The 9721-nt window shown below is 42.8% G+C and overlaps 1 long non-coding RNA gene across 1 annotated transcript; it reads right to left on the minus strand.

The window, feature by feature from the left end:
- Positions 1–3156: 3156 nt before the first annotated feature.
- On the minus strand, positions 3157–8842 carry LOC122937749. The gene is made up of 3 exons (XR_006389911.1): positions 8695–8842; positions 6421–6670; positions 3157–3416 (listed from the first exon to the last, which is right to left on the minus strand). It is a non-coding gene; the product is annotated as an uncharacterized LOC122937749 (long non-coding RNA).
- Positions 8843–9721: the final 879 nt, after the last annotated feature.

Below are 9721 nucleotides of genomic sequence, written 5' to 3' on the forward strand. Positions count from 1 at the left end.
GCCATGCCAGGGTGAGGAGAGGGAGGTCACTTGCTAGGCTGGGTACTACTGCCCTTATCCAGCACCTGAGAGGCAACCACTGGCGGGAGTGGGACCAGATGCAGGGTGCAGTGCGCAGGGGACAGCCGCTCCTGCCACTGTCCTGCAGTCACCCCACCCCCTTCCAACAATGCATTCCCACTCCCCCACTCCCTCTCCTGGAGGTACTGGTACCGGCAGCCATACCTCTGCCTCCTCTGCACCTTTCTCTGTCGCCTCCACCGCTTCCATGTTTTATTCAGGATTTAGGTTCGAACATGGTGTTTCTTTGTCGTCCTGAACAGGATGCCTGACTTCCATGTTGACCTCTCTACATGGTTGGGTGTGACTGTCGTTATACTTATGAGTGTGGTAATCCGGTTTTGGGAATGTAGCCTTATTGCCACATGTATCTATCTATATATACATTTATATTTTATGTTACTTCTTGACAACTATGTAATGGTAAGGTGCACATGCTATTTTTATATAATCACAACTTTTCACTTTGCAATATAAACTTGATGCCAGGTCACTAGTTTGCGAGTTATTCAGTTCATATCCGTGGTTGCGATCATGTGACCGCATAGACATTGCGGCTCAGCATGCGTTCCATTTCAGGTGCAAACACGTGATCTGTTACCATGTGACCGCCCTGTCTATGGACGCTCGCGGCCTGTGTGTGTTCCTCCTTCGATGCGATCACCTGATTGCATCACATGTTTCTTTATGTAATGCGGAAGCTATGTGACGACATGACGCTATATCGGATCCATGCTGGTTAGTTCTTGGCCCCCTCCATTATGTATTTAATCGGTACACCTCATTTTTTTATGACACAATTGGTTTTGGACATATTTTTTTAATATGTACTTATTATGATTTAAAGGGGACCTTTCATCTGTTTAACCCTAGTCTAATTAGGGTCTTACCTTATAGGGCGGCCCCCACTGATGTCATCACACTTTTTTTTTTTTTTCAAAGACCCCCGCTGTTGTTCGCCGTTGATTTCGGCGCCTTATATTCTAATTAGCCGACTTGGTTATACTAGGCGGAGACTGGAGCGGTTCTCTTCTCCCTGGCTGTGACCGCATCCAATCAGAGCGCACCGCTCATAGCCAGGGAGAATGAGCTCCTCCCTTGCTATGAGCTGGGTAAGGGTAGGTAAGAGACTTCGGGATGGATATTGAGCACGGATTGTAATGATCTTATGTGGATCCTTTCAAATTCTTGGGCGTTTTTTGTATGCATTTGCACTTTACACAGATGTACTAGTTTGTCTTATGAGTGGTTGGTTTCATAGTGGATTTGTTGTTACATACCCCTTTGACTATATACATTATCATATGTTATATGTTTAATGTAATACAACAAAGCACAGAGCACAACAATGACACTGCTGTCTCTTTCATAACTGCAATAAACTTTAGAAGATAGCTGCTGGGGAGGTTCTTATATACTAAGGGGAAGGCAACTTTTCTATTGGTTGCTAGGAATGTTGCTAAGCTGTGACAAAGCCTTCTCATTGGCCCACAACCTAGAAGAAGGGAGGGATGATCACCTGATGTGTACTGTGTTTAAAAAAAAAAACAAAAACAAATATTCTTCATTACGAATATATAGCACTATATTCTAAATATTCGCGAATTCTCGAAGTGCCGATATTCGCGATAAAAATCAGCTTTTTTCGAATATTCGCGCTCAACACTAATCATGGTAATAATTTGATTGTCCTCTTTGATTGATAATTTTGTACACTTTTATAACCTTCCCTATATATACTTTTTCTCTGCTTGACAAAGGCTCCATTGAGTAAATAAAAGATCTGTAACATCCCAGAGTATGTCACTAAACTCCGTCTCCCTGCTACAACATTTAAGGTGTGAATCTATTGTCATCTTGTGTAATCTAACTGTGCATTTTCATCATTATATGTATTTTCCAGGCCTGTATTATGTATTTGCTGTAATTTCCCTGTCCGCCAGCAGGTGGCAGCAATATGTAGCAGACAATAGCTAGGTTAGTATATCTAGTCTGGAATAGTCCATTCTAGTCTAGCCTCCCCTGTGTGAGCAGAAGTGGGACGTTCCCATGTCCTGTCTCATGAGGAGGAGAAGGAAGTTAGGGTAGTGTACCAGCCACCCCTGCCAGGGGCAGGCTGTGTTGGTAGGAGCTCCCAGAACCAGGGATCCCAACCCTGGATCCCGCCTCAGCTGAGGCAAGGATCCATCTTCCCAGCCTGAGTCATCTACCTCAGCTGGTGACAAGCAAGCAACAACCTCCAGAACTTCAGATCTCCAGGACGACATCATTTCCTGTGAGCCAAGCTGTGAGTACATATCCAGAGTCCAGGAGAAGCCAAATTCCTCCTCAGCTAATCAGGCCCACTACAAGCAGAAGACAGACAGAGCAGAAGATAAATACCTGCCAGATTCACTAGACATATGATCAGAAGCAGAATAGATATAAATTCCTGCCACATATTGCCAATACCTGCTGGGACCCCAAAAGACTATTGCTGTAACTCGTATGGATATCTGTGGCCATTAAGTAAAGACAAGTTGGACTATATCTCCTGTCTGGATCTCAATCATTCCACCACTACTCCTACTGACTACACTCAATTTATTGCAAGTGAGCCAGGATCCAGGAGTCCAGCCGTACCAAGGTAGGAGACACCGTTGACACTACCATATCTGCTATACAGAGACATTATCCCCCTCTGGCATTCCTCACCTGGTACGTGAGTTATAACATCTTAAAGGGCCCTGCTACAGTACCTGCGCAAGCTGCAATTGGCGTCACAAACTACTACATATATATATACTGACCCACTGCATAGCTGACCCACTGTACCGGTGTCCTGCTCATTGCAGATCCACTATTCACCTTCCAAGAACGGAGTGTTGCCCTGTGTTTGTTCATACTATATATATATATATATTTTTGTACAAATGTGTAGGCCTTCTACTCCACCGTTACCTTTATCTGCTGCTGCTGTCTGTCCAGATCCTGATGAGTTTGCCCCTAGACTAAAGGGGCCTCACTGCAACCTTATAGGTTAAAATTAATAATAAACATAACAATATCAAAAAACAAAAGCAAACTTTAGAACGGAAAAAAACTATTTATTGGCAATTTTGAGGAACAAATATGGCTCTAAGGCAACTGTTTGAGTTGTTTATGGAGGTCCAGCATCTCCTGCATCCCATTACGGTGCAGCTCTTCCAACTGCTGCACCTTGCAATACAGATGCCGCTGCTGCTCCCTTATCTTTTTTTGCTGCTCCCAGATCTCCTGCATGGCTTTTTTGTCCTCATGCTGCAGCTTTATAATTATTTTGGGGTGTTTGCTAAATGATGAACATATACTGGGGTGCATTTTCTTCTTTAACCCTTCTGAAAGTGAAAAATTAAAATTTTTTAATTTTTACAAATGTGTGCTTTGAAATGCTGTCAGACACCTGTTTGCTGAAAAGTACCCTTTCCACCACTTAAAATGTTCGTATGGGGGTGCTGTTTCTGAAATGGGATCACAAGTTGTTGTTTTTTTTATTTCTGGGGACCTCGGGAATTTATTTAATGTGACATGGCATCTAAAATCCATGTCTGCCAATTCAGGTGAGCAAAATCCATATTTAGCTGTTTGACTATAGAGTCCTACCATGCGCCCATACATAATTTTTTGAGTACATATGGGGTGTTGGTGTATTCGGGGGAAATGAGGAACAAAATTTGGGGTGCATTTTGTCCTGTTACCCCTTGTGAAAGTGAAAAATGTGGGTGTAAATCAACTTTTTCAGGAAAAAATTTAAATTTTTCATTTTCACAGCCAAGCATTTCCGAATTTGGTGAAACGCCTGCTCACTACACACCTTGAAATATTACTTGAGAACTGGGGTGACTTTTTGGGGGTTTCCACTCTAGGGCCACCTCAGGGTGTCTTCATATGCAACATAGCTCCCAATTACCATTCAAGCTAAATCCACCCTCCAAAAGCCATATGATGCTCCTTCCACTATGAAGCCTGCTGTGTGCCCATACATCAGTTTTTCAGCACACATGGGGTGTTTCTGTAAACTCCAGATTCAATGTAATAGATTTAAAGTTTTGTTTGGCTGTTAACCCTTGATGTTTTGCAGAAAAAAATAGATTAAAGTTTAAAATCTGCAAAAAAAAAGTGAAATTTTGAAATTTCATTCCCATTTTCATTGAATTCTCGTGGGCACCTAAAGGGTTAACAATGTTTGTAAAATCAGTTTTTAATAGCTGGAGGGGTGTAGTTTAGGGTGATTTATGGGTGGTTTCTAATATTTGAGCCCCAGAAAGTGATTTTATAACTGAACTGGTCCTGAAAAAATTGGGTTTTGGAAATGTTCTTATAAATTTTAAGATTTGCTTCTAAACCTCTAAGCCTTCTAACGACCCCCAAAAATTAAATGTCATTTTCAAAATGATCCAAACATGAAGTAGACATATGGGGAATGTAAAGTAGTAACTATTTTTGGAGGTATCACTATCTATCATAAAAGTAGAGAAATTTACATTTTAAAATTTGCTAATTTTTCAAAATTTTTGGTAAATGTGTTTTTTTTTATAAATAAAAATGAATTTTTTGACTCAATTTTACCACTATCATGAAGTACAATATGTGACGAGAAAAAAATCTCAGAATGGCCTGGATAAGTAAAAGCATTTTAAAGTTATTACCACATAAAGTGACACATGTCAGATATGCTAAAATTGGCCTTGGCAGAAAGGTGAAAAATGTCAGGGTTCTTAAGGGGTTAATATTTGTGTACATGTTATGGATACAGACTTATATTGCTGTGTGCCCATATTTATGCAGCGTCCCACATATGTTTGTAAAAGGGACACTTTAAACATCTGCCTATTTAGTTAATGTATTTGCAATGTATGGTATTTCCTATTTATCAGGCTGGCATTGTCATTTCATCAATTCACCCATAGGTGGTGCTGTCATTACTTAGACCAGGGATGCCCAACCAGCGGCCCTCCAGCTGTTGCAAAACTACAACACCCAGCATGCCCGGACAGCTTACAGCTATCAGCCTACAGCAGGGCATGATGGGAGTTGTAGTTTTTCAACAGCTGGAGGGCCGCATGTTGAGAGGAGAAGGAAGGTAATGGAGGAGAGAAACAGGCTTTATCCACTATGTAGCTGCAATTTCTTTCCTCCGGGACCTGATCAATCCTGGAGAGGACAAACTAAGGGTCCATTCACACATCCGTATGTGTTTTGCGGATCTGCAAAACACAGACAGCGGCAATGTGCGTTCCGCATTTTGCGGACCGCACATCGCTGGCACTCTCATAGAAAATGCCTTTTCTTGTCCGCAATTGTGGACAAGAATAGGACATGTTCTATTTTTTGGCGGAACGGAAGTGCGGATCCGGAAGTTCGGATCCGCAAATGCGGATCCGGACAGCACATTCCGGCCCCATTGAAAATGAATGGGTCTGCACCTGTTCCGCAAAATTGCGGAACGGATGCGGACCCATTTTGCAGACGTGTGAATGGATCCTTAGAGTAGTTACAGCAGCTTAGCACTGAACAGTAAGTCTGAGTCTAAATATAAAGGCCAGCCTAGTGAAGGTTAGAGCTGCGTCTGGCATATGGACTTCACAATCACAAGTGACCGACTTTCCAAGTTCCTGGACACGACTGGATGATTAAAGGCCATAATTATCCTATTTCACTAGAAGCCTTCTGGGATATAGTGAACCTGAATACTTCAAGAGAGCTTCCTGCAAATATTGTCGCAGAGAGTTTGCCTGCCATGAGGGAGAACGCCCTTATTGGATTGCTAAATATAAAGTAAGAAAACCACTATATTCTGTACCTGAGTGCCAGAGATTGGAATTAACGTAGAACTATCTAAGAAGAGAACTTTTGTCTTGCCTGTAAAGTAACATTATAAGGAATACTCCTCAACTGACAATTGGCAGACCTGTTGTAAGGATTACAGCTAAACTAATTTCTGAATCATCCTTTGTGCCATACAAGTGCACTGTACGGATGAACTGTACCAACGGTCTTGAGACATTTGATTTAAGTAAATGTTCAACTATTTCTACTGCAACTGACTCCTCATCCTTTCTACTACTCTCAACATTTGCACCTTACGGTGCTGGCGTCACGAACAACACAGGGGCCCAGCCACCAAAGCACCTTAAACACCTATACCATCAAGGGCACCTCAACCACCATCTGGCTGGTGTTCCCTGCAATAGAGAGTGCCCCGGAGGATTTAGTGCTGTCTTCCCCTCCACTGCACGCCGGCCCAGGGGACAACTGAACTGTGAGTACTACTACCCTCACTCGGCACACCACCTCCGTTACACTCACATAACAACCCTAGGGTGCGGGTGTTGCATTTACCCTCATGGCGGGGGCTGGTGACAGCCTCTTCTTCCTCATCTGGAGCTGGGGGTGGGGGGATCCAGCTGCCGGGAGAGTCCGGCCTCCTCCACCTCCATCTCTTCACCCACATCAGGTGAGGGTGGTGCATCCTGCTGCGGCTGGGAAGGTCCGGCCTGCTCTTCCTCCTCCTCCTCCTTCTCGGCGGACATGACCACTACCTTCATCTCGTCCGTCGACGACCTGTGGCGGACGGGGGGAACGGGAGCACCTGTAATCACACAATGTTCAAAATTTAGACAAACAACTCAGAACTCCTAACAAATGCAAATTAAGTGGGGGATGTAATGATGGATGGGGCCTTATACTGGAATACAGAATGATGATTGCAGTTTATGTATATACACACACATATATATATATTTATGTGTGTGTGAAACATACAAAATCAGCCGGTTACATCATACTTCTCTACTTCGCTGTGTTTATAAATATATATACAGTGGATATAAAAAATCTACACACCCCTGTTAAAATGTCAGGTTTCTGTGCTGTAAAGAAATGAGACAAAAATAAATAATTTCAGAACTTTTTCCACCTTTAATGTGACCTATAAACTGTACAACTCAATTGAAAAACAAACTGAAATATTTTAGGTAGAGGGAAGAAAACAAACAACAAAAAATAATGTGGTTGCATAAGTGTGCACACCCTCTAATAATTGGGGATGTAGCTGTGTCCAGAATTAAGCAATCACATTCAAAATCATGTTAAATAGGAGTCGGCATACACCGGCCATCATGTAAAGTGCCTAACCCCAAATAAAGTTCAGCTGCTCTAGTTGGTCTTTCCTGAAATGTTCTTAGTCGCATCCCACAGCAGAAGCCACGGTCCACAGAGAGCTTCCAAAGCATCAGAGGGATCTCATTGTTAGAAGGTATCAGTCAGGAGAAGTGGACAAAAGAATTTCCAAGGCATTAGATATACCATGGAACACAGTGAAGACGTCATCATCAAGTGGAGAAAATATGGCACAACAGTGACATTACCAAGAACTGGACGTCCCTCCAAAATTGAGGAAAAGACGAGAAGAAAACTGGTCTGGGAGGCGACCAAGAGGCCTACAGCAACATTAAAGGAGCTACAGGAATATCTGGCAAGTACTGGCTGTGTGGTACATGTGACAACAATCTCCTGTATTCTTCATATGTCTGGGCTATGGGGTAGAGTGGCAAGACGAAAGCCTTTTCTTACCAAGAAAACATCCAAGCCAGGCTACATTTTGCAAAAACACATCTGAAGTCTCCCAAAAGCATGTGGGAAAAGGGGTTATGGTCTGATGGAACCAAGGTTGAACTTTTTAGCCATAATTCCAAAAGAGATGTTTGGCGCCAAAAACCACACTGCACATCACCAAAAGAACCCCATCCCCACAGTGAAGCATGGTGGGGGCAGCATCATGCCAAGGGGCGGTTTTTCTTCAGCTAAAACTGGGGCCTTAGTTAAGCTAGAGGGAATTATGAACAGTTCCAAATACCAGTCAATATGGGCACAAAACCTTCAGGCTTCTGCTAGAAAGCTGAACATGAAGAGGAACATCATCTTTCAGCATGACAACGACCCACAGCATACATCCAAATCAACAAAGGAATGGCTTCACCAGAAGAAGATAAAAGTTTTGGCATGGCCCAGCCAGAGCCCAGACCTGAATCCAATTGAAAATCTGTGGGGTGATCTGAAGAGGGCTGTGCCCAGGAGATGCCCTCGCAGTCTGACAGATTTGTAGTGTTTTTGCAAAGAAGAGTGGGCAAATCCTGCCAAGTCAAAATGTGCCATGCTGATAGACTCCTACCCAAAAAGACTGAGTGCTGCAATAAAATCAAAAGGTGCTTCAACAAAGTATTAGTTTAAGGGTGTGCACACTTATGCAACCATATTATTTTATTTTTATATTTTTTCTTCCCTCTACCTAAAAGATTTCAGTTTGTTTTTCAATTGAGTTGTGCAGTTTATAGGTCACATTAAAGGTGGAAAAAGTTCTGAAATGATTTATCTTTGTCTAATTTTTTTTACATCACAGAAACCTGACATTTTAACAGGGGCGTGTAGACTTTTTCTATCCACTGTATATACACTCACGAGAAGGTAGATGTATGATGTAAACGGCTGATTCGCTACGTGTCACACCAGGTAGTAAGTAGTAATTTGTAAAGGGATGAAATGCTTATTTGCATAACTGTATATATAGATTACAGAGTGTAGGCGAGGGATACAAAAGTAATGTAAGCATTGTACCTGGGCATTTTCTGTCCCGGATCTCTGTGATCCACGCGATGTGCCTCCTCTTAAGATCCGACCAATGTTTGATGATCGCCATCGCACTGTGCCTTCCCTTACACTCCCTCCTTAGCTCCTTCCTTATCTCCCGCACAATCCTCGGCTTTTCCTCCTGTCGTATCCCCGCTCCAACATGCGCAGGATAAAGATGCAAGCATATAATCCCAAATTTTTTAACTACAAGTATTTAAAATAATGTCCTCGCAAATTTATGACGAATATTCGCTCACAAATTCGCAAAATATCGCAAATTCGAATATTGCCTCATCACTACCCTAGACCACCAGGGATGATGGCATTAGCCAATTCACTATTCTAAATCACAAAGGATACTGGTATTGTCCTATTCACTACCCCAGACCACCAGAGATGCTGATATTAGCCGGTCACTATCTTACACCACCAAGGATGATAGCATTAGCCCATTTATTACCCTAAATCACTAGGGATGCTGGCATTATTCAAGTAACTACCCTTGACCACCAGGGTTACTGATAGTATCTCATTCATTACCCCAGAACACCAGGATGTTGATATTATCCCATTTACTACCCCAAACCACCAGGCTTGCTGTCATTAGCCCATTCACTACCTTAAACCATCAGGGATGCTAGCATTAGCTCATTCACTTCCCTAGGCCACCTTGGATGCTGACATTAACCTATTCACTACCCTAGACCACCAGGGATGCTGGTTTTGGCCCATTCGTTACCTTCGCCACCAAGGACTCTTCCATTAATCATTTAATACAACTCAGCAGAAGAACCGCTTTAGAGTCACACTGGCATTAGCCCACTCAATATCTGGGACCAACAGGATTATTACCATTAAATGGGTTGTGCCAATTTTTTAAGTTATCCTCTATCCACAGGATTGGGAATAGCTAGGTGGGGGTCTGACTACTGGGACCACCACCAGTCATGAGAACAGGGGTTCTGTTTCCCAGTTCTGATGGAGTGACATGTTACGTGTGCTTACTGCTGCT

This window comes from Bufo gargarizans, chromosome 1 (assembly GCF_014858855.1).
Source record: "Bufo gargarizans isolate SCDJY-AF-19 chromosome 1, ASM1485885v1, whole genome shotgun sequence".
Lineage (NCBI taxonomy): Eukaryota > Metazoa > Chordata > Amphibia > Anura > Bufonidae > Bufo > Bufo gargarizans.